Genomic DNA, 26115 nt, shown 5'->3' with positions numbered 1-26115 from the left:
ATGAAATTAAAGACATTTTCTCCTTGGAAGAAAAGGTATGACAAACCTAGACAGCGTATTAAAAAGCAGGACATAATTTTGGTGACAAAGGTCCATCTAGTCAAAGCTATGGTTTTTCCAGTAGTCATGTACTGATGTGAGAGTTGAACCATAAGCAAGGCAGAGCACCGAAGAATTGATGCGTTTGAAGTGTGGTGCTGGAAAAGACTCTTGAGAGTCCCTTGGACAGCAAGGAGATCAAACCAGTCAATCTTAAAGGAAATCAACCCTGCATACTCATTGGAAGGACAGATGCTGAAGCTGAAACTCCAATACTTTGGCCACCTGATGCAAACAGCTGACTCATTTGAAAAGACCCTGATGCTGGGAAAGATTGAAGGCAGAAGGAGAAGGGGACAGCAGAGGATGAGATGGTTGGATGGCATCATGGAATCAATGGACATGAGTCTAAGTAAACTCCAAGAGACAGTGAAGGACAGGGAGGCCCGGCATGTGGCAGTCCATGCCATCACCAAGAGTCGGACACGACTGAGTGACTGAAAACCAGCAGGGGCGCACAGGGAGCCCGCCTGGGCCACGGGCCGTGTTAACACAAGGACAGACTCTGGAGTGAGGCTCCCGGACCCCACCTGCTCAGCTGCGTCCAAGCCTCAGCTCTGTCCCTTCCAGGGGACTGGATAAATCGGGGGCATTCTGACTAAAGAAGTAAAGACTCTAGGAACTGATCCCTGTCTCTGAATGTCCAAATGGCTAAAAAGGCTGTCATGGGAAAGAAGAAATGGATTTTTGTACAGGGCTTCAAAGAGCAGAATCAAGGCCAATGGGGCAGCTGTTGCCTGGAGGAAGAGCCGGGTCTCAGAATGCCTCAGGGACAGCCAGGTCCACCAGAGGCTGGATGCGCTGGGCAAATTCCTGCCCCAAACAAAGGCTACCCTTGATCTTCTCCAGGGTTGGCAACTTTGTTTGAAGGTCTGTGCCTTGTGGCTAAAATATCCTGTGTGAATCTAGGTTTTCGGCCTACAGACCGGGAACACTCTCACTAAAACTTATTACACAGCTTTTGTGAAGCACTGTGTACTGCTGCTACCCAGGAATGAGCTCCGAAAAGAAAACAATCAGTTCTTCCTGTTTCTGTATTCAAAATGTCCCCCATCCCCAAGGAGGAAGGAAGAGGAAAAATATATACTTCTGTACAGACATCACCTGTAAGCTGGCCAGGGGCCAACAGCACATGCACCAGTCCCAGAGGAGCCCTGGACAGCCTGGGCTTGATGTCCTTCTCTAGGGAAAACCAGAGAGAACACAGACTCCAGCTACTAACTGAATTACTTTCATAAGAACAAATAAATGGCACCCTCATTTTTATTTTGACAACCGCTTTTCTTCTTACATCCTTCTGAATCCTACATGTGGAATAAACTGAACAATAAAGCAGTAACTCAGAAGTTTAACCGTGTCGACACTCACACGATGCTCACAGGTTAGCCTCAGAGAGGTAACTCGGCGGGGACAGCGGCTGGCATTGTTACCACTGGTGGTTACAAGTTCTAGCCTACGCCCTACATTCTGGATACTCAGAGAACAGGAAGTTCAGCATTTCACATCTGCCTGCACATCTGTCTTAAGTCTAAGTCTCAGAGAACTAAGCACTGTTGCATCCGGGTGAATCCCTCTGAAGCTCTTTCTGTCCAGAATTTTGACAGTTTGCCATGTTACCCTTTTGCTGAAAAGGCTGAGCTTCTCCAATCATTCCTCAAGAGAGGTCAAAAGAACACACTTTCATACTTTTAGATTTACCACCATACGATTTCTAGCCTGTAATTAGAGTTTTTCCTTTTTTTTTTTTTTCCATAAGAACCAGTGTTAAGCACACACAGCATTTAGCAGCCAGTTTATGAAATGACTGGAAGCCCGAACCATTTCTAACCACTGGCAAAAAGGTCTCCAAACATCAAGTGGGTCCCTGAAAATGTTGTTTCACTTTAGTAAACATAACTGGCTACTGCCCTCACATAGATCAGCCAGGCACTAAATCAGGCTGCCCATGGTCCTTCAAGCAGATAGTTAACTTTGTAAGAAATCCTTACGTTTGCAGAGTTGCATAATATAATCTGTAGTTACCAAAGTAAGTGTAAGACTGCTTTACGCTGCTTCCATGAAGTGTGGCAAGTCTGGTGTGTATCTTGGACTATCACAGAAGTACAGCTACAACAGCTGTGCATAAATCAGAATTTTATATACTGATTGGTGTTAAGTACACAGGCATGCTTGGTATTTGAAAGTTTCCCACATCAACTCTTTGAGTATAGGGCGGGATCCTTCTACAATATGAACAACTATTACCAAGTCTGTCTAACTTGAAATTTCAAATTTTACACACCATATTTATCAAAATGGGTTGTTTAGTCACTGAGTTGTATTTGACGCTTGTGCACTTGTGACCCGGTAGACCAGAGCCCGCCAGGCTCCTCTGTCCATGGGATTTCCCAGGCAAGAAAGCTGGAGCAGGTTGCCATTTCCTTCTCCAGGGGATCTTCCCAACTTAGGGATCGAACCTGCATCTCTTGCATTGCAGGTAGATTCTTTACCAATAAACCACCAGGGAGGCCCATTTAAAAAAAATAGGCCATACTGAATAAGCTACACTCAAAACTCAGACTCATCTCTGAGATTACATCAAGTCTTCGTCAAATGAAGGGCTCACATTTCGAGGCATCTCAAGATCACAAGGGAATTTAGCTGAGGACCACACGCCCCTGTGCATTAATTAACATCATGTTTCTGGCCCAACTCAAACCATTTCAGAACTCATAAAATCACCAGTTCCTGTCACTCCAGTATGGCAAAGTCATCACTAGGGCTGGGCTCTGTGGGAAGGGCTGTGGGGTAGAGGTAAGAGGGGGGTTATGCCCACCCTCCCAGGGACTTCTCAAGGCCATGGCCAAACACACAAGTGGCCACACACAGAATCTTTCAAGGCTGACAGTGATGCTGCTTCATAAGAGGTACTAACTGCAGAGGTGGGAGGTCAGGTGAAGATGAAGATCCTGCCTGGGACAAGGGGACAAGGAAGACAATTCCCAGGACAAATCAGATTTGAGCTGGGCCTTCAGGCGAGGGCAAGACCACCAGGGCTGAGGTGAATGCTAGGCAGAGGGGCCACATGGATGGATGGGCAAAGCCCTAGCCCTGGCGGGGAGGGGGGAGGGATTATGCATGGAGGACAGAGTGAAGGAGGAGAGGGACTGAGGCAGGATGAAGACAGCCCATTGTGTTTGCCAAGCTGAGGTCCCTAGACTTCATCCTCCATCTACAAGGGACCCACTGAAGGCCTCTGGACCACATGTTAGGAGAAACAAGCCTGACACTCAGAGAGAGAGCAGGAGGAGGACGTGTTTGAGAGAGTTTGGAAGTAAAAATGACAGGACTTGATGAGTGATCAGATTTAAGGACGGAGGGATCAGGGGAACAGGTCGGTCCCAGGTGACCATCCTCCCCTGCTGTGCGGCTCCCGGCTTGGAGCAGGAGGGGGATGCTGGCCATCAGGGGTCCCACAGCGGGCAGGCAAGGCTAGCTTCAGTGCCACCATGGGCTCAGCCCCAATCAAGCTTCCCCTGGGCACATCTATGGGGGTGCCCTGGGTACCTCCATAGGCACTATTCTTCAGAGTTGGAGCGAGAGAGAGGAGATAAGGGAGAGGAGAAGTGAAAGAGGGACAGAGAGGAAAGGAGGAGCCGACAGGGTAGGGATGCAGAGACAAGGGTTTTTTTTTTGAAGTGAACTGTCAGTAACTTGAATGAACTTGAACTGTGTCCACCAAAGCAGACTGACTTGTGGATGCCCGAGGGCTCCAGCCTCTGTAGTTCACTGTGGCCAGTTCTCTCAGACCAGCTCCCACCTTGCCTGCAGATCTGGGTCTACAGTGAAACATTCCAAAGCAGTAGCCGCAGCTCACCACACCCCCGGGGCCCAGTCCTAAAGGTGAGAGGGTGGTTGGCTGGATGTTCGTCTTTCCAAAACTCCGAAAACATAGTTTTGCATTCAGGGGGCAGACAACCTGCTCCAGAGTCTCCTTAATAACGGTGAAGATGACATCTGTCCAGACAGCCCATCTAGGCCTGGAACCCGCCAAGCTCCTTTAGACCTCCAGCCTTTGCACCTGCTGTTCTCTCTGCCTCGAAGCTTGCCACATTCCCTGGCTCTATTATAATACAGCAACACATGTAATCCTCAAAGCAGCCCTGTCAAGTAGCATTATTACCCCCAGTTTATAGATGAAGAAACCCAGAAGACTATATAACCTGACTGTGGAATATACTTAGTTGTCGGGGGGCCAGGGCTCCAGGCGGTGTGGCCCCAGGGTCTGCATACTTCTACACAAAGTTACCCCACCTCTTCCAGAGCTGGGCTGCCTCTCTGTTTCAGGCATGAATGGCTCCCTCTCTCGCTCTCCATGGCTCAGACAGGCCTTGCCTGCCCACCCTCAAATGGAGCACTCCACTACCCTCCTTCCCGCACATTACCCTGCTTCTTTCCTTCCCAGCCCGTAGCACCACCTGCAATTATCTTATTCATGTATTTGTTGGTTTATTATCTTTGTCCAACTAGAATATACACTCCAGGAATGCAGGGATCTTGCCTTTTGTTCCAGTGTATTCCCGGGGCACCTAGAAGAATTCTCTGGCACAGAGTAAGTGTTCTATGAATAACCGTTGAATGAGCAAATGAAGGATAGTATTTTGGATGCTACACGGTGCTACCCAGGTATTGCAATGCTGTCCTTTACCCCCTGTCCTCTTCTTCTTCCTTGGCTGCTACAAATACCCCTCCCTACACTGGGCAGATGAGAGCAGGCCCCAGTTCCCAGGATATATGGACAAGGCTGATCTATTCATAACTGTGTCTGACCGTCAGGTCCCCCAGACCCGGGTCCTTGAGAACTAATGATAAGCTTGTGGGAGGCAGAGAGTCCACCTTCTAATTTACCCCTCTGTAGCCTTCCGCCACTGAGCAGTACTCGCAGGTCACTGGCCGCTACTGATGTCAGTTATGGTCTGAGCAACCTCCAAAGAACAAAAAGCACCCACGCCTTGAATCTGGAGGCATCTTGAAAACAAATCACACTGTCATAGGAACTCCGTCCTGGTGGAGAGGTTCTAACACAATGAAAAGCGAAAGTCACTCAGGCATGTCCAACTCTTTGCAACCCCATGGACTATACGGTTCATGGACTTCTCCAGGCCAGAATACTGGAATGGGTAGCTTTTCCCTTCTCCAAGGGATCTTCCCAACCCACAGAACGAACCCAGGTCTCCTGCATTGCAGGCGGATTCTTTACCAACTGAGCTATTTATTAGGGAAGCCCTCTCACACTATATGATTGCTAAAACAAAAGTACTATTTACATACTCCAACACTGAGGGAGCTTGCCTACGAACCTGCTATTAAAAGGAACTAACTTATCAAACACTCATTGTACGCACACTCTGTTAGACACTTTTACACACAAGACCTCATTTAACCCTGTGAGTCTGGAATTATGACTATTCCCCTTTGACAAAGGAGAAAAGTGAGGCTCAGAGGTCCAACGTTCCCAAACCAGTGTGGACTCCAGCCCAGGGTCAGAGCCTCTGCTCCGAGGCGTTCCGCCCTCTCGTGTGCGTCCACCAGACTTGCTGCTCTTCATCTGGGCCCTGTTCTTTCCTGTGTGTGCTTCTGCTCATTCCACTTCGGTGATCTAAAGTGGTCTTTCCACTTTTCACCACCTGTTGAATCCTCTTCTTCCTTCCACTTCCCATGGTGCACAAGTCCCCAGTCTCCCCACTTAGAATTCACTCCCCGTGGCATTCCCAGAGGTCCCAGGGTTTAGCTCCCAGAACACCCTGTGGTATTTCTCTTTATTCCTCACTAAAATCTGAGCTCCTTGAGGGTAGAGCCCATCAGCATTTTACCCCTTTGTTTCCTCCTGAATGAGTTGAGAAAGTTCTTGCTAAACCACTGAAAAATGAAGAGGGGAAAGACTGGTGGCACTGGAAGGCATCCGAGAGATCGAAGGCTCTGAACAAATTAGCTTCAATTACAGAGTATTGTCCAGGAAAGGCAAATTTATGATTTATGTGCCACAATTCTGCCATTTTCCTGCTCCAGTCCCAAAACACACTGTCATTAGTCCTCTGATTTCATAAAGCTTGAAACTTAAAACCGGGAAGTCTAGGAAGGAAATCAAATAATAAAATCACTTCCATAAGAATCCTTTCATAGTAATGGATCTCACCCACACACTGGGGAGTCACTAATTGCAGCACAAGCAGGAGGTGGGGGGCGGGAGGCGTTGGTAAGGGGCTGGGCAAAGGACAAAGTTCAACGGCTAGGATGCCACGGTTAACCACCTTGAGTTTGTTCTGCCGTGGATGCACCAGAATTCACCTGTCCTGGAAAATATGCACTTGCCTAACTGTTGGCCTCTCCAATCACAGCTATGCTGAACATCCACCAAAGGATATTTGGTCTATAAGTGATTTTAAATTGTCTTGATTGGAAAACATCTCAGGCTGTGGCTTTAGACTAGAAACTAGGAGATGCTGGCCTCTATGTTAGGACCCTTAGATCAGTGCATTATTTTTTCCCCACACAACTATTTGAGGTTTTTACTAAAATAACCGACTCACAAACAGAAATGCTTCCTGATCTATAAGCCACTTTGAAAACAAATCATTATGCCGTTAAATATTTTATGATGGTCCAAAGCTCTGAAGGGGGAAAGGTGAGCATTCACCAGTCCTTACCATGTCTATTTCAGGACTCGAAACAAACTGCCAATGTCTCCTTTATTTTCTAAACGCCTATTTGCAAGTGCTCCGTGGATTCCTGGTGAAATAGTCCCTCCCCAAATACAGAGACCGGGAGATTTCACTTCAGCAGGTTTACAGCCGAAGGATCTCAACGATCAGCTAGAGCATTCAACACCCGCCCCCACCTTTTTATAGGCGGCAAAAGTGGTAGGGGGTACTTGCCCAAGGTCACATAGTCAGTGGATGGAAGAGCAACCACCAGGAACCAGGGCCCTGACTCCCCGCCCTGGGAGCATCCGCTATTTCCAAAGGCTGACTCAACACTCCTCCTAAAGCTCAGCCAGAGCTGCTGCAGGTTAGCAACTTGACCCCTGAGATTGACTTCTGTAAGGTCCCAACATGTCTCTACACCCCCAAGGAGCTGTGGAGCTGAGACACTCAGGGGTGCCCCGCGACTCACAAAGTGGCATAAAGCAGGACGCTTCAGGTGATCGGCCCTGGCGAACCCCTCCTGGTCCAGGTGTGGCCGTAGAGATCGGGGAGGGCGGGTTGGTCTGAGGTCACTCAGAAAGTTGGCCGCTGGCCGTGGCCGCACTTGAACCCAGGTCGCCCGGTTTGCCGCTCTTTTGCACTATGTCATGCAGAGCTCGAAAACTTAAGCAATACATTGATACTGTGTAAAGATTTAACCACCGCAGGCCCTGAGCGAGACCGGGACGCGCGCCCCGCGCCGGGAGTGGGGGCTCTAGGACTGGAGGCGGGCGCGGGTCACCAGGGGCCGGTGGTGCAAGCGGAGCGCACGGCGGAGGGCGGCGCGGAGGAAGCCGCCGGGGCAGGCAGTCCGTAGCTCCCGGAGGCGCAGGCCCGGGGCGTAGGGACCAGCAGTCCCCCCCAAAACTTTGCGGCGCCGGGACCTCGCCCTTACCTGCAAGGAAGCGCCGCCCGCGCGGACGCGGACCTGGCGGGCTGACGCTCTCTGCCAGGGGCGGCCCCGCCCGGCGGCTGCACGGACGCGGGCAAGGCTCGGCCGGCGGCTCGGCTCGGGATCGGCTCGGGCTCCGCCTCCCGCGCCGCGGCTGCAGCCGGAGGGGGGGCGCACGGCCGGGCCGCGCCCGCCCGCGCCGTCTGGCCGCGGCAGGTGCTGAGGCTGCAGCTGCGGGGCTGCCAGCTGCCGGCGCCGCGACCCCCGCCCCGGGGGAGGAGCCCTGCGCGCCGCCTCCGCGGGCCCCGGAGGTCCCGGCCCGCCGCAGTGGGCGGTCCCGCTCCCACCCGGGCCCTGCCTCCGCGGGCCTCGGCCAGCTCCTGCCTGGGCGCGCAGCGTCCGCCGGGTACCCACGGGGAGACTGAGGCCGGGAGAGGAAGGGGCTCCCAGGCTCACCCGGACCGGCGGCGGTGCAGCCAGAACTAGAACCCAGAAGAGTCACGGTCCCCTCCTCACTCCTCCCTTCCCCAGGCTCTTATTCCAAGGCCTTTTGAAGAGCTCCAGCTACTCGGGACTCTAGGGACACAGATGATCCCGACTGTCCCCCACACCACCACCACAGACACACGCGCGCGCGCGCGCGCACACACACACACACACACACACACACACACACACACACACACACGCCCTTGGGCTGAGGGGAGGGAGAAGGGTGGGTCCACACTTGGCACTAGGGACCACCTCCCCTTCCTCTGCAAACTCCTCGGTCTCTGGGGTGCTGGTTCCTCTGATCTCTCTAGCCACTCCTTCCTAGTCTTCCTGAGGGCTTCTCAAACCTAAAGCCCTAAAATGTTGGGGTGCCCTCAGGACTCTGCATTCAGCCCCCTTCTGATCCCCTGGCCCACCCACTCCACCGGCTCCAGTCCTACCGCTCCTCTATCCATCCTACCCATTTGCAGGATGGACACTCAGAACTCTTTCTTGCGGAAATACCTACTCAGCAGCTACTAGGTCCGTGTACTGTGTTAGACACCGGAGATTCGGCCTCGAATAAAACGCAGTTCCTGCTCTCCCAGAATGTACTGCCTGGCAGACTGCTAATACAGTGCAGTTCCTGTAACCAGAGTGTGATCCTCGGGGGCCCAGGGGGCAGGCAGCCTGCACTGGCTGAAGGAAGGCCGCCTCCTGGAGAAGATGCCCTCCAAAAAGAAACCTGAAAGGCCAAGGGGGCTGCCAGTGAAAGGTACCAATGTGGAGAGAGCCTTCCAGACATAAACCATAGGAACAAAGAGCCTAGGGTTAGAGAGAGCCCAGTGGGGAGGGGTTAGGAGCCCAGGGCTGAAGCAGCAAAGTCAGCAGGGACCATGCTGGCAGTTTTGAGTAGGGAAGGGGCATGTTAGAAGGGGCGTGTTAGGTGGGCATGTTAGAAGGGGCATCAGATTGGCATGTTAGATCATTTTGGTGTTGGAATGGAGCACAAATATAAATTTGAAAGTGTGTCCACACACACCCAAAAACACCCAGCAGCGTTGCAGTAGCTGGACCTGCAGCCCACCTGGCCTGGATGAAGAAAGGCCTTTCAGCAGCGACCCCCTCTCATGGTTCATTCCCAAATCCAGGCTTCTGTCCTAAAACTCTCTCCTGAGAGGCTCCATCTTTAAAATGTGTCCTAGGTACCTCCGCCCAAAACTCCCTCTTCTCTTAGTGCCCCAGGAGTGAAGTTAGCCCTTCACTCCTTGGGGACTCCTTCCCTGGCCCATCTCCACACTAGTTAGAATGTACAGAGTTCTGCCCCCACCATCAGCACCATTAGGGAAAGTGGACAAAAATGGAAAATTTTGAAGCCATGGTGGAAATAAAGTCAGCTGCTAAAAAGTTAAATTTGTACCTCTCCCATTATTACTTATAACTGAGTGTGAATCTACAATTATCTCTAAAGTTTAAGCTTTAACATTATGTGTTGTAGATAAAAATAACCAAATTACTCTCCCTAATGTAGATTAAAGAAAGAAGAGGTCATTTGTCAAGAAGGAAAATAAAAACTCAAACTTCTTGTCCAGTGAGTACAAATTTTGCCTATGGAATTTTGTCCTGTTCCTCTCAATGTCCTAGCTGCCTATACCAGAAGTGTCTGCATCTTCAGGTGCTTTAGGTATATCTGTATAAACAATTTCACCTTTGAACCCTGAGTTCCCACTGCCTTTCTGATCCCTCATCCCCCTTCAACCTTCCTGGTCTGCCTGTTGCTTAAATACCAAGGTTGCTTGTGTCCCCTCTTGGTTCCTATTCTCTCTTCACCTTCTCTGAGAAGTTCCATCCACTGCAATTCTCTTCTTCGACTGAGATCTTCTGCGCTCCAAACCCAGAGACAGAACTGGCTGCTGCAGCTCCTGAATGCCCCTCAGGTACCCAAGTCTCAACAGAGCCCAAACCAAATTCACATCTCTCCCCTACTGCATCGCCTCCATGTCTCAACTGGTGGTGGGACTTAAGCCAGAAACCAAAGGAACATTCTAGATTCTTCCATCTTCCTGGCCCTCATATCCTACTGGCTGCTAAGTCCAGTTAACTCCGTCTCCATAACATCTCTCATACACATCATCTGTTTATCCTGCTGCCCTCACCTTAGTTGGAGCCTCATCATTTCTTAGTGAAGCAGCTTCACCAAGTGCTGCCACATGCTGCCAGTGACCTTTCTAAACCATAGATCTGATGTCCCTCTCCTGCTGAAGATACCTCCATTTTTCCTTCTTGGCCTGGTGATAAAGCTCTAACTCCTTAGCATGGCATGAAGTCCCCAGCGATCCAACCCATTACTGCTGCAGCCCCATCTCCACCTCACCCAAAGACCTCATGTTCCTAGGGCAATCATATTTTACAAGAGCAAAAACAGCTATAACTTATTAATTTATTACTCTATGTCAGACACTGGGTTGAGTGCTTTACACACAATATCTCATGTAATAAAAGGCAGAAAACCCAGTGTTAAAACCAACAGTCTCAAGCCAAACCGCCTGAGTTCAAATCCCAAAGAAGCCACGTGTTATCCTGTGTCATGCTGGGAAAATTCCATAAGCTCTCGGTTCTAGGTTTCTTCCTCTGAAGAGGGGAACTTAATAAGAATACCTGCAACCTAGGCATGTTCTAAAAAGAGTTATTTGAGATGAAACAGTAGCTAGCACTGTTAGTCATGCTTATAATCAGTACACGCAGTGAGGATTACTATGCTCCTTTTACAGTGAAGGAAACTGAAGCTCCAAGAAGGAACATCACTTAGCTATGATTCCACAGCTTTAAAGTAGCTGCACTGGGATTCACCCAGGATTCTACATCCCATACTGTGAAATACTTTGCACAAGCTACTGCCTCACTGGGGAGTCTTCCCTACTTCCCCGGGTTTACCACAGCCCTCCAAACTTTCTTCCTCCTTTAAATCCTGGTCCAAAATACCTTCTCTTCTCTGAGGTACCCCCAGTCCCTTGTTTGTGCCTGGGCTGTGCTTGGTTTGCTCCTTGGTAGAAAAGCTATGACAAACCTAGACAGTGTGTTAAAGAGCAAAGACATCACTTTGCCAACAAAGGTCTGTATAGTCAAGGCTATGGTCTTTCCAGTGGTCATGTACAGATGTGAGAGTTGAACCATTAAGAAGGCTAAGTGTCAAAGAATTGATGCTTTTGAACTATGGTGCTAAAGAAGACTCTTGAGAGTCCCTTGGACAGCAAGGAGATCAAACCAGTCAATCTTAAAGGAAATCAATCTCAAATACTCCTTGCAAGGACTGATGCTAGAGCTGAAGCTCCAATACTTTGGCTACCTGATGCAAACAGCTGACTCATTGGAAAAGACCCTGATGCTGGGGAAGATTGAGGGCAAAAGGACAAGAGGGTGACAGAGGGTGAGATGGCTGGATGGCATCACCAATTCAATGGACATGAACTTCGGCAAACTCTGGGAGATGGTGAGGGACAGGGGAGGCTGGCATGCTTCAGTCTATGGGTTGTGAAGAGTTGGACACACTTGCTGAATGAACAACAAAAAGTGCTTGGTTTATTCTTCAGATAAGTACCGGGCACACCTCACCACAATGGTTTATTTACATGTCTGTCTGCTTGAGACCTCCTAGAAAAAGACTATCTTCTTTTTGTCTTCCTGATGGTGGTTGGTGGTGATTTAGTCACTCAGTTGTGTCTGACTCTGTGACCTCGTGGACTGTAGACCCCAGGCTCCTCTGTCCACGCATTCTCCAGGCAAGGATATTTGGAGTGGGTTGCCATTCCCTTCTCCAGGGGATCTTCCCAACCCAGGGATTGAACCCCAGATTCTTTACCAACTGAGCCACCAGGAAAGTGTTTGTCTTTCTAGAACTCCACAGATATTTGTGGAATGAATGAATAAATCAGTGAATAAAATACATATTAGATTCTCAGGGGAGTTTTGCCCTAAAAGCTGTCATTTCAATAGTGACAGCTCTGTTTTCTCTCTGTTTGTGTCATTCTGAGGTCAATTTTGGTGAGAGGGTAACATTTAATGATCCAATATTATTCTAGAGCAAGCTATGGCAAGGCAAGGCTTCCCTGATAGCTCAGTTGGTAAAGAATCTGCCTGCAATGCGGGAGACCTGGGTTCGATCCCTGGGTTGGGAAGGTCCCCTGAAGAAGGGAAAGGCTACCCACTCCAGTATTCTGGCCTGGAGTATATAGTCCATGGGGTTGCAAAGAGTTGGACACCACTGAGCGACTTTCACTTTCACTTTCATGGCAAGACTGAAATTTCTCAAATTGCTATTTGGTCGTGTCTTGTCCCTCTCAGACGTCTCTTCTTTTTTTAGTGACACTATGTAATAACCCATAATAAGAAGTTGTGTAGCATCCTAATGAGACTTCCTGACTAAAGCATCTGAGGTTTGAATTTATTTCCCATAAGTACCATTTCAGCTAAAAGTTTGCTTTCTCTGAGGCATGAATATGCCGTTTGTCATCTGTTAAGAGCCCATACCTTCCCCTTATCTATATTAATCTCCTTTGCGTTCAAATACTTTGGAGAACTGACTTCATAGTAGGCTTTCCTATACAATTTCCTTCTTAGAATGCCTAACTCTTCCTGACTTTATATCTCTTGTTCCCCAAATAGAATCGTTTACTGCTTCAAGTTTCAGCTTCACTGCCTGCAGTGATATAGGATAAGTTTCTGCTGTTTATCAGGATGATCAAATTCCACAGGATTAAGGAAAAAACAACCTGGCCCTGTCATTTTGTATGGAGTAGTGTTTTTAAATGAGTTAGAAACACATTTAAATGAGTTAGAAACACTACTTTTATATACCAGACAAGTAAACTGACTATTTTAATGTCTTTGTATCAAATTAATGAAAAGCAGTACAGGTGGAGAAAAGAAAGCTGGTCTGGGAAATAGAAAAAAGAGGGGGAGTTCTAGCTCTGTTCTGCCACTTGCTCAAATGCCCTCATTCTTCAGGCTGCAGAAGAAAGGAGGAGTAGACATAATGACCTGCAAGGTCTCTTTTAAATCTAAAATGACGTAGTTCCTTAATGAGCCTCTAAGTGGTCATTCATTCAGCATTGTTGAGTGCCCTCCTAGCAACTCATGCCTTTTGAAGTGTAGTGATTCAAACGTAAATCCAGACTGGATAGGTAATGGAATGGTTTGGTTAGGACAGTATTATTACACTACATAAACTGGTGACATGTTTTTAATATTCAAGCTCTAGTTAACAGTGAACTACAATGAAGATAGTGTCACTGAGATTTTACTGAGCCAAGACTCATGGACAGTTGGGATACTGCAGCAGGACCATTAGGAACGTCCATACCAGCGTTTGTGGTCAGCTGCTTATAGAAAAGCTGTGCCCTGCAGGTCTAGAACCTAGTTCTGTACTTAAACCTGCCACGTGGCTATAGGAGAGTCACACTACCTCTCTGGGCTCTTCTGTAAAAGGAGGGAATGATACCTTGTGACAAACAACGACTCTTGAGCCCTAAACCAAAAGATCCTTTGAGTTTAAGGAAGTTAAATATTATTAAGTCGAAAGAGAGGTTCTGCTGTTGTCTGCAGAAGAAACTGGGTGCTTATCATGTGGATTATATTACCTCTTGAGGACAAGTAAATTCTTGCCCTACAGAGAAAAACAATGGCATAGTAACAATATGTTCTTGCTTCCAAAATTCTTGGACACAGAGGCAAACATTCACTGCTCACATCTTAAAAATGAATTGTCCAGTTCATTGTAAAATATCAAGAATAGAAAGTTAGGCTAGAATGTCCATTGTCTGTGTGTTAGCAAAGACAGATCAGTCTCCCAGTACTTTCCAAATCTTACATGATCACCTATCATAGTCATTCTCCCAAAGATGATCTATTTTCCCTTCTTGGGGAAGGGTCAGGGAGTGTGGAAAACCTTAGCTCTCATATAAGCCTTGCCTGCTTAAATTTATTTTCTTGTTCCTAATCATATTTTCTGTTCCTTGATAAAACTGGTATTCTAATCTGTTGTAATTCAATAGACTTAATGACTTGGTTGGAAAACAGAGAAAAAAATGGGATGTTTGCATAGGGAATGGTTATCACAATTAAAAACTATATATTCAAGATCTTTATATCTCCTGTCAGATGTTTTATCTCATTCTTTAGATGATAAATCTTTCAGTGTTCTGAGGGACAGCTTTGAAAATACATAAGGAGTTTTAGCATCTTCATTCTTTCCTTTTTAATCTCTTTTAAAAATTCTCTTCTCCTCTGCTGCTTCAGCTTTTGGAAGGTCAGCTCCTAAGAAGAAGGCATGTCCTTGAGGTTGTGGCCAGTGTCTGGGCTGACCCTACTCTGGTCTTGCCAGTCATGTCAGCTGCAATTCCCACAGGCTTGATCCTGCTCTGATTCTACTGGGAGACTATGGCCTCACACCCCTGCCCTGCTTCCCACGGCCCCAGGGACGGATGTCACCATTACCCGTTTCTTCATCCCCTTCACCTTTTCATTGTACTTTACAAAGCATTAGAGCAATCGTCTCATTTTATTCTTTCAATAGCTCCTTGAATTATGGAAGACAAACATTATGACCCTCCTTTTACAAAGAAACCAAGACAAACTTAGAGAAGTCAAATGATGTGTATGAGGTCACAGACCCGGTAAATGGGATTTGAGTTCAGGTTTTTCTAGGTAATATATCTCTATCCGGGGTGGGGGTGGGACAGGGAGATGACTGCAATAGAATTGCAATGTGGGAAAATTTCCTAAATAATTTTAGGATGACTATCCAAGGGAATTCTCTAAAGATGGGGGCTTGCAGCCTACAGCTGACACTCTCTCTCTCAACCAGCTCTCTGCAGAAGTGACTCAAACTGTGAGACATATGTTGAATAGAGGGTACGATGCTAGGACCTAGAGCTGGGGCCTAAAGCAGACCTCACATATCCCTGGGAGACTGAGCCAGTGCAGGACTGGAGAAGGATGGTGCCTCTGCCACGCTTTTTAAAACTGCAGGGAGGACCAAGGCCCAGGAGCCTGGAAGTACCTGCTTCCCTAGCACACCTGCAGCGAAGGCTTCCAATTCTAAAGCTTCCTGAGGGGCCCAGCTGGGCCCAACTGAATGGGACCCCTTAGCAGTGAGAAAGAACGGTCTTTGCCCACTTCCTGCACAAAGCCCTGAGTGAATTCTACTGGGGCTTGCTTCCCTAGAGGGGAATGTCACAAGTAGGTCAAACTACCCCTCCCAGGGCCACCTCTAGCATATACAGCATCTTCATGTGGGTTACAAAAAGGCATTACCTTCAGACGCTTTTGTGCAAATGAGGAAGTAATGTTTCCTTCTTTCAGGCGGATGTAGCTCCACACCAGGGCAAACAGCTCAGCAAGTGGATTTTAGTTCCTAATATTCTCTCAACCAGGTAACCTTGTGTGGCAAACAACTTACACATTAACAGAAGCCTAATCCTGCCCCGTTCATACTGGGAGTGTCTGAAGATTCCAGGAATATCTCCCACATCACCTCAGCCTGGTGGAGCAGCCGACCAGCCTTGTTTACCACCAGGTCACTGGAGAAATAGCAACCTTTCTTCCTGTTCACAATTGTTCAGCTGTTGTGACCCAAGAGGCCACAAGAGCCTGACCTGCCCAGGAGCTGATATGAGTAGCCAGGGCAGATCAGAGATCAGTTAAGGCAGTAGTCCTCAACATTTTTGGAACCAGGGATTGATTTTGTGGAAGACAGTTTTTCCATGGACCAGGAATAGGGGGGAATGTTTGGGGATGATTCAAGCACATTACATTTATTGTGCACTTTATTTCTAATCTAATGTCACTGCTGATCCGACAGGAGGTACCAGTTCACAGACCTGAGTTAGGGGGCTCAGTCACTTACAGGAAAAAGACCAAGGTAGATAACTAAAAGAGAGGACTCATATTCAGACAGATTTAAAATAAGACAAAATAAGCTTTGAAAATAAGATTTTTCAGAGGATTTAAATAGAGATTGGGGGAATAGTGATAAGAATAAGTAAAAATGGTTTGGGGAAGTAAAACAAAATTCAAATTTGAACATTTCAATTGTGGACGCAAAGAATAGAATGAACACCACTGAAAATTGATTTAATGGTCTGAAAGATTAAAAGGGAGAACAATCCCACAGAACCCATCCCAAAATACAAAGAAATGGAAACATGAGGGAAATATTAAAAAAAAAAAAAAAAAAAAAAGTGGATGAAGTATCTAGGAGTCATGCAAATAACAGGAGTACCAAATAGAGCAAAAATAAGAAAAGAACAATGCAACAGCCAAAGAAGTAATAGGAGAATTTTACAATATATAATTTCAGAAAATGGAATTTTCAGGCAGAAAAGACTCATTAAATGGTACACAGTAGTAATTTAAATTACACACCTAGGAATTGCAGTTCTGGACAAGATGGAGGTGATACATTTCTCCCTGTTCCTCCTAAACCCCTAACGTATAAGACAAACGTAAGAAAACTCTGAATGACAGAGAAGGCAGACCAGCCAGGGACCTCAGGACTCAATGAACAACATGACAATGAATTCCCTCGATTTTCCTTTTGCCTCCTATACATCCCAGACTGAGTACTAGAGAAGCCCACAGCTAAGAAATGCCAGTTCAGTTCAGTTCAGTTCAGTCGCTCAGTCGTGTCCGACTCTTTGTGACCCCGTGAATCGCAGCAGGCCTCCTGTCCATCACAAACTCCCGGAGTTTACTCAAACGCATGTCCATCGAGTCGGTGATGCCATCCAGCCATCTCATCCTCTGTCGTCCCCTTGCCAGTAGGGACAGACACAAAGAGCCTCAAGGAAAGCCTGACCTTCGTTGTCGAAGGAATGGGGAAGAGCAGCCTAACAAGACAGAAGCCTTGGAACGTCCCCAGTGGTCCGTGGCTAAGGCTCCATGCTCCCAATGCAGGGGTGCCCAGGTTCGATCCCTGGTCAGGAAACCAGATCCCACGTGGCACAGCTAAAGATCCCACGTGCGGCATCGAAGATCCTCCATGCCACAAGTAAGAGCTGGCACAGCCAAATATACAAATATTTAAAAAAAAAAAAAAAAGAAGAAGCTTTTGTGATAACACCAACCCGTTTCAGACAAACACCCCAGGAAAAAATGACACACAAGACTCCTCTTCTCCCACCTCTGATCAGTAGAGGCGAAGTGGGGAACTTGGACTTCCGCCCCTGCCCCTGGGTAAGGAGGCAGTGTTCCCTTTCCCCTCCAGCACAGTGTCAGCTTGCTAAAACAGAAGATGCAAATAAGATGCAGAATCAAGAACACAATACCTAAAACGTCCAAAGTACAATTTTTAAAAATCATTCATCACACCAAAATCAGAAAAATTCCACCTTGAGTGAGAAAAAGACAATCAACAGATGCCAAAATGGAGAAACTACAGATTTGGAATTATCTGACAATGATTTTAAAGCGGCCATCATAAAAATTCTTAAACAAGTACTTCTGAATTCTATTGAAACAAGTGAAACTATAGAAACTATCAGCAAAAAAATAGATGTTATTTTAAAAAAACTAAATAATATATTACTGGAAAATAAAAGGAGTGAAAAATTCACTGGATAGGCTAAATAGCAAAGCAGGGATAACAGAGGATAAAATTCAGTGGTTTGGGGGCAGATTAATAGAATTTAACCAAGCTGAACAACAGAGTGAAACAGCCTGTGGGGGGGGAGGGGGGGATAAAAGAACAAAGTTAAACTAAAATTCATATCATCATAGTCCCAGGAAAGGAGAGAGAGAGAAGGGGAGGGAGGGACTAAAAAAACAGTTAAAGAAACAATCTCTGAGAATTCCCCAAATTGGCAAAAGGCTTAAGCTTAAAGAAGCTGCACAAACTCCAGAAGGGATAAACTCAAAAAATCTTAAAGAAATCCACAGACAGACTTAAGTCCTAACAGTTCAATAATTATCAGGCATTGTAATTATACTCCTAAAAACTGAAGACAAAAAAGAATTTTGATAGTGGAGAGAAATGACACGTGACTTAGAGAGGAATACCAATTCAAATGATAACAGAATTCTCATTTGGAATCATGAAGACTAGAAGGAAGTGCTGAAATGTTTTTCAAGTGCTGAATGAAAATGGCTATCAACTCAGAATTCTGTATTCAGTTTAAAAAAAAATCCTTCGGGAATGAAGGTGAAAAATTAAGATGAAAAAGCAATATAACTCGTGAACAATAGATTCACCTAAAAGAATGACTAGAGGAAATTTTTCAAACAGAAAGGAAATGATAAAAGAAGAAAGCTAGGAATATGAGCAATGAAGAAAGAATAACAGAAAAGGTAAAAATATTGGTTAACATAATAGATTATTGCTTTCCTCAAGTTTTTAGATTTATATTTGGTGGGAGCAAAAAGTATAATATTGCCAGATGTCCTCAGTATATATAGACGTAATATTTAAGACAATTATATTGGGAGAGGAGGCTTCCCTGGTGGTTCAGCTAGTAAGGAATCTGCCTGCAATGCGGGAGACCTGGGTTCAATCCCTGAGTTGGGAAGGGATACTGTTTCTAGAGAAGGGAACAGTATACTCCAGTATTTTGACCTGGAGTTGCACAGAGTCAGACACAAATGAACGACTTTCACTTTCACATATTGGGAGAGAGGTTAATCAAAGGGACCTAAAGGCACATTTTACTTGAAGTGGTAAAATGTCAACACCAATAGACTGTGACAAGTTGGCTATGTATGAGCTCAGTTCAGTCACTCAGTTGTGTTCAACTCTTTGCGACCCCATGAACCGCAGCATGCCAGGCCTCCCTGTCCATCACCAACTCCTGGAGTCCACCCAAACTCATGTCCATCGAGTCAGTGATGCCATCCAGCCATCTCATCCTCTGTCGTCCCCTTCTCCTGCCCTCAATCTTTCCCAGCATCAGAGTCTTTTCAAATGAGTCAGCTCTCCGCATCAGGTGGCCAAAGTATTGGAGTTTTAGCTTCAACATCAGTCTTTCCAATGAATATTCAGGACTGATCTCCTTTAAGAAGACTGGTTGGATCTCCTTGCAGTCCAAGGGACTCTCAAGAGTCTTCTCCAACACCACAGTTCAAAAGCATCAATTCTTCAGCGCTCAGCTTTCTTTATAGTCCAACTCTCACATCCATACATGACCACTGGAAAAACCATAGCCTTGACTAGATGGACCTTTGTTGGCAAAGTAATTTCTCTGCTTTTTAGTATGCTGTCTAGGTTGGTCATAACTTTCCTTCCAAGGAGTAAGCATCTTTTCATTTCATGGCTGCAATCATCATCTTCAGTGATTTTGGAGCCCCCAAAAATAAAGTCAGCCATTATTTCCACTGTTTCCTCATCTATTTGCCATGAAGTGATGGGACCAGATTCCATGATCTTAGTTTTCTGAATCTTGAGCTTTAAGACAACTTTTTCACTCTCCTCTTTCACATTCATCAAGAAGCTCTTTAGTTCTTCCCTTTCTGCCATAAGGGTGATGTCATCTGCATGTCGCAGTTATTGATATTTCTCCCGGCAATCTTGATTCCAGCTTGTGTCTCTTCCAGCCCAGCATTTCTCATGATGTACTCTGCATATAAGTTAAATAAGCAGGGTGACAATATACAGCCTTGAAATACTCCTTTTCCTGTTTGGAACCAGTCTGTTGTTCCATGGCCAGTTCTAACTGTTGCTTCCTGACTTGCATACAGGTTTCTCAAGAGGCAGGTCAGGTGGTCTGGTATTCCCACCTCTTGAAGAATTTTCCACAGTTTACTGTGATCCACACAGTCAAAGGCTTTGGCATAGTCAATAAAGCAGAAATAGATGTTTTTCTGGAACTCTCTTGCTTTTTTGATGATCCAGCGGATGTTTGCAATTTGATCTCTGCCTTTTCTAAAACCAGCTTGAACATCTGGAAGTTTATGGTTCACGTATTGCTGAAGCCTGACTTGGAGAATTTGGAGCATTACTTTACTAGCGTGTGAGATGAGTGCAATTGTGTGGTAGTTTGAACACTCTTTGATATTGCCTTTCTTTGGGATTAGAATGAAAACTGACCTTTTCCAGTCCTGCAGCCACTGCTGAGTTTTCCAAATTTGCTGACATCTTAGGTATGTATTCAGATCAGTTCAGTTCAGTCGCTCAGTCATGTCCGACTCTTTGTAACCCCATGAATCGCAGCACACCAGGCCTCCCTGTCCATCACTAACTCCCAGAGTTTACTCAGACTCATGTCCGTTGATTCAGTGATGCCATCCAGCCATCTCATCCTCTATCATCCCCTTCTCCTCCTGCCCCCAATCCCTCCCAGCATCAGGGTCTTTTCCAATGAGTCAACTCTTCACATCAGGTGGCCAAAGTATTGGAGTTTCAGCTTCAGCATCATTCCTTCCAATGAACACCCAGGATTGATCTCCTTTGGATGAACTGTTGGATCTCTTTGCAGTTATATTAATATTAATAATCAACAACCACAATCTATACAAAACTATACTAAAAAACAAAATCTACTGATAAATCAAATTGAAAATCTTAAAAATGCCCAAGTAGGGCCTCCTTGGTGGCTTAGTGGTAAAGAATTTGCCTGCCAGTGCAGGAGACACAGGTTTGATCCCTGATCTCAGAGGATCCCACATGCCATGGGGCAACTAGCCCATGCACCACAGCTATTGAACCTGTGTTCTAGAGCCCAGAAGCTGCAGCTACTGAGCCTGTGTGCCACAGCTACTGAAGCCTACAGGCTCTAGAGCCCGTGCTCCACAAGAGAAGCCACGGCAATGGGACGCCAGCACCCTGCAAGTAGAGAGTGATCCCCACTTGCCACTACTAGAGAAAAAAAAAAGCCTGAGCAGCAACGAAGACCCAGCACAGCCAAAAATAAATGAAGAAATAACTAAATAAAATTATTTTTTTTAAATGCCCGATAATTCACAGGGAGGCAGAAAGAAGAAAAATAAATGAAAATGGGGACTAAACAGGAAAGAAATAATAAAATGTCAGACTTAAGTCTTTACATTTCAATAATTACATTAGAAGTAAGTTTTCTAAAACACACCAGTTAACAGAGATTGACAGAATGGATTTTGCATGTCCTGGTAAAGTTTCTGAACTCCAAGAATAAAGTATAAATGTCATAAGCTTCTAGACAATGTGAATAGCTTATTTATGAAGGAAAGAGAGCCCTCCAAAATTATTCTGTGGACCCTACAAAACTGTTACAATTTATTGAGACCTAATACTTGTTAGTCACAGTTCTAAGCAAGTCATGTTATCTCATTTTAACATAATTCTACAAGATTTGTATTATTAATTAGTACCTTTATTTTGTAGATGAGAAAACTAAAGTTAACTTTTCCAAGGTCACTTAATTAGTATGTGGCAGAGCTTAGATTCAAACCCAAGGAGTTTAATGACAGAATCTAAAGAATAAGTACAAGTTAGCTACCAGGGGGAGGAGAGAGAAGATAGAGTTCGTAGGCAGAGACAACAGCCTATGAGAAGGTCCTGAAGGTCAGAAAACCTATGATATGCAAGGTGTTTCAAATATAATATTAATCAATCACAAAGCTCCAATAAGCAGATATTAGGGTGTCTGTTTTGCAGACGAAGAGACTCAGCAAGGTTAAGTAACTTGCTCAAAATCCAGCTAGTAGGCAATGAAGACAGAATTTAAATCTGGGTCAGCGACCATTCTCTATTCAGTCAACAAACTAGAAAGGCTCTTGGAACCTATTTCCCATGATGATTGTCTTTGTCACCCGAATAGTTTTTCGGCAGGAACTCAGCAATTAAAACCTTAAAGAGAAAGGGACCTGTCCCACCTTTCCGGATAATTTTGGTCAAAGCTGCTCTGGGTCTGAGTGCCTTATCTATAAAAGAGAGAATCGGGCTACATCAGCTTTTTTTATCTTTGGCAGAGGGGAGACAGTTGGATCCTTCATTCAATGCAAAACCTATTAAACAGAGCCCAATGTGGAAGAGAGGTAAAGGCAGAGCGAACCTGACTGAAGGGGCTCAGTAGCGGCCGATTCTTTGTGACCCCCTGGACTGTAGCCTGCCAGGCTCCTCTGTCCACGGAATTCTTCAGGCAAGAATACTAGAGTGGGTTGCCATGCCCTCCTCCAGAGGATCTTCCTGACCTAGGGATCAAACCCGGGTCTCCTGCATTACAGGCAGATTCTTTACCATCTGAGCCACCAGTGAGGCCCTCAGTTAAAACACTTTACAACCTAAATTCTGGAAAGGGTGCATGCTCCAGGCACAGGGGAGAGTCTTGGAGGCACTCTCTTCCATTATTAGTCCAGGGTAGGGAGAGAGATGGGTGATTTAGATTTTCTTAAAAACAAGGCTTTATTGGCGTTTTGTTACTACATACTGTGTATTGCAACATTGTGTTTCAACCTGCTTTGAGTCTCTGGGATGTTCCGGGAAGGATGTGTGCTGGAGTCAGATGAGGCTTGAATTCCACCTTCTGTCCCTTGTGAGTTTTGTGTCCTTGGACAACTAATGTAACCTTTCAGTTTTTCTCCTCATAGCAAGGAGATAATGCTGACCTTGAAGGGTGTTGTGAGGACTAAATTAAATAACAAGGACAAAGTATGTAGCATATGATCAGGGGTGTTGTAGACATTTAATAAAGGCAGCTATTATTATGCACTTTGAAACTCCCAAATCCGAATACTTTGTCTGCTGTGGAGCTTGTGTCTGTCTTTTTTCTTTTTTCCTTTTTGATGAAGGTTTTTTGATACAAAAAGAGACAATACTTTTTGCAAAGGAATGCTGAAGGTATCATAAATTTAAGGTGGTGAATTATGAAAAACTGTGTACTTGTTAATGACACTGAAGATATGGTATATTTTCATAATCTGGACTCTGAATAATGACTGCTATACATGCTAATTAGCTTGAAATCCAACAGCAAGAGCATTCACAAAATAATCCACAAAATAATAATTAATAATATTTATTAAAACATTCATTTTTTTCCAAAATAAAACATGACTTTATGAGCCTAGAGTTGACAGGATAACCTGACTTCACAGATTTTCTGTCTTATGCATCATCATGTACCTGGGGGCACGACCTGACATCCCAGAGCCTAGGAAATCTAGGAGTGTGTTTTAATAGAGGCCGAAGTCATGGCAGATTTCCTATAATGGACCATGAATTCCTGCTCTTTCCCATGGAACTTAATGGGAGAACATTTCAGAAGCATGTGGTACTTTGTCAACTGATACTGATGTGACCATTAGTATGGCTCCAGAGGGAATTTGAGTCTGTGCTCAGAGAATGAACACTTGGGGAACAGAAATAGCTACTGATAGCCCTGCCTTCCCCATAACTCTGTCCTCTGTTCCCCTTCCCCCTCTTCTTTCAGTCCTACCAGGAAAAGATGCACGATAGGGGCGTGTCATTGGTGGTGTCTGCACCACCCTTGCTTGAACCATAATCCCTTAAAGCACACCACCTTGATGTCCTTCAGACCCCTTATGCAGGCAGTATCTCATTTGATTCTCACAGTACTTCTCTAAGCTACGTATTGTTATTCCGTTTCACAGACAAGGAAAACAGAAGCTCACAACATTGAAACTATTTGCTTGGAGGTCAGAGGTAAGTGGCAGAGCTAAAGCACAGTCCAACGTAATAGCCCCACGCCATGCAGAAGTATTGACTTCACCTGACTGGGTTCTGTGAATTGCTCACCTGAATCAGATGCGGCCCAAACTCAGTATATACAAATGTATTCGTTTATTCAATTAACACTGACTGGGAGCCTTTGAGTGTGCTAGGTGAGGGGAAGTAGTGTCCTGGGGAAGTGCAAGGGCCCGGGAGTCATTCAGCACAAGAATGCACAGACATCCTGGTCTGCGTAAGTGCTCATTAAGTGCTCGTCATTATTAGTGAGAGACATTATGGAGCACAAAGAGAGGCGTCAGACATGGTCTTGACACTCAAAAATTTACATAAAATATATGATTATCTGAAAAAATAAAAGAACTGAAACTCTATCTTGCTTCCTATATCTTACTCTTTATTCCTAGATAAAATCCAAATGAATCAAATGTTTAAATGATGAAACCATAAAAGCACTAGAAGAAAATACGGGAAAGATTGTTACCATTAAGGAGAAGATGAATAGATATTATTATATAAAAATAAAAAATCTTGTATAAGAGGGGAAGGGGAAACCCTATAAGCATACTCAAAAGATAAATGAAAAATTAGGGAAAATATCTGTAATACATGTGCCAAACACAGGGATAATATCCTTGTTATATATTTTTTTCTAAAAATCAATAATAAAAAGACCAACTACCCAGTAGAAAAATAAGCAAAAGATGGGAATAGATAATTTATGATAAAGCAATTATGAATGACCCTAACATTGATAGAAATACTCAACCTCACTCACAAGAGAAATTCAAATAAAGGTAACACTGAAATGTCATGCATTACCTATCATAATGTCAAAGACCAAAATTTTTCATAATATACTGTGTTGTTGAAATGTGGAGAAACAATTCATATATTATTGGTGGAAGAATGATGCTGACGCAGCTGCTTAGTCGCTTCTGTCGTGTCTGACTCTGTGCGACCTCATGGACTGTAGCCCACTAGGCGCCTCTGTCCATGGGGATTCTCCAGGTAAGAATACTGGAGTGGGTTGCCATGCCTTCCTTCAGGGGATCTTCTCGAGCCAGGGATTGAACCCAGGTCTCCTGCATTGCAGGCAGATTCTTTATGGCTCAGCTACCAGGGAAGCCCTGATAGAAGTATAAATTCATACAATTTCTGTGAAGGACAATTTGGCAATATCTATGAAAAATTTTAAGTATACATCAAAACATTTTAAACAACCTAAATGTCCATCATTAAAGGACAGGTGAGTTATGGCACATCCATTTAATGGAATAGTGTGTAACAGTAAAAAAAAAAAAAAAAAAAGCTCTTTTGTACCACTGAGAATGGTTTTCATGATATATTAATTTTTTAAAAGCAAGGCACGGAACCATGAATATAATGTGGTACCATATGTATATAAAAAAGGAAGGAAATGGTTCTTAAAGAATAGATATGAAATTGATAACACCGGTTAACTCAGGGAATAAAACTAGAAGGCTGAAGACAGAAACGAAAGTTAAACTTTATATACCCTTTGAATCTTATGAATTTTGACCTGTATAATGGTATTAAATATTTTTAAGTTTTAGTACTGAAAAAAATCTTTTAACTCAGGAATTCCAATTTTAGGAACTAATTCTATAGGTATATTTACATATGTGTTCCATACATACAAAGATATTCACTGCAGTGTATTATATAATGGCCAAAGATTGGAGACATCCTAAATGCTCGGAGGAGAGCTTAATAAATTACAATACAGTCATACAAAAACTTGCATGCATTCATTAAAAAATAAGGAAAAAATAAGTTGGTAGCACTGTATGGACTGATAGAGAATCATCTTAGTTTTGAATGAAAAAAGACTGTAGAATAATCCGTATCATCTGCTTATGATATGCTTATATATACATAGACTATTTATGGGAGAATATATGTGCAATTCCTAGGGAGGGGACTGAGTGACTGAAATGCATACACAGGAAGACAAGTCCCTTTTCACTGTATCTCACTTTGTAGTTTGTGAAAGCTTTACTACGGCAAATGTGACCTAACCAACAAAAAAGGCTCAAACATGTATTTAAAAATAGGGGAGTGTCTCTGCTGAGTTGAATCTTGCCTCTCTGTGGGTTCTGGCCTGTTGACTCAGATTCTGTCATTAGAGTCATTACCCCTCTCCTATGAGTCTCTTCTGAGCTATCTGGACACTCTGAGCCTTCACTTCCCTGGTCCAGCTCCCCCGGAGGCCCAGACTGTTTGCTTTACGAGAGGGCCTTCCTCATCCTATTCTTCAT

At 44.9% G+C, this 26115-nt stretch overlaps 1 protein-coding gene across 5 annotated transcripts in view; it reads right to left on the bottom strand.

Moving 5' to 3' along the window:
* FRMPD1 (FERM and PDZ domain containing 1) overlaps positions 1-26115 on the bottom strand; it is a 153108-nt gene that overhangs the window by 95660 nt on the left and 31333 nt on the right. Inside the window, exon 1 of one of the 5 annotated variants that reach the window (XM_043891421.1) lies at positions 8714-8738. The exons of 1 other annotated variant lie outside the window; for it this stretch is intronic. The gene's annotated coding sequence lies outside the window, so the exon portion shown is untranslated. Of the gene's footprint in view, positions 1-7716; positions 8134-8169; positions 8191-8713; positions 8739-26115 lie in introns of those variants that run through there. 3 more of the 5 variants (XM_043891422.1, XM_043891419.1, XM_043891423.1) reach the window with 3 other exon arrangements.

Source organism: Cervus elaphus, chromosome 29 (assembly GCF_910594005.1).
Source record: "Cervus elaphus chromosome 29, mCerEla1.1, whole genome shotgun sequence".
Taxonomy (NCBI): Eukaryota; Metazoa; Chordata; class Mammalia; order Artiodactyla; family Cervidae; genus Cervus; species Cervus elaphus.
The sequence above is the reverse complement of the archived record's forward strand: the minus strand, read 5'-3'. Positions and strand labels throughout refer to the sequence as shown.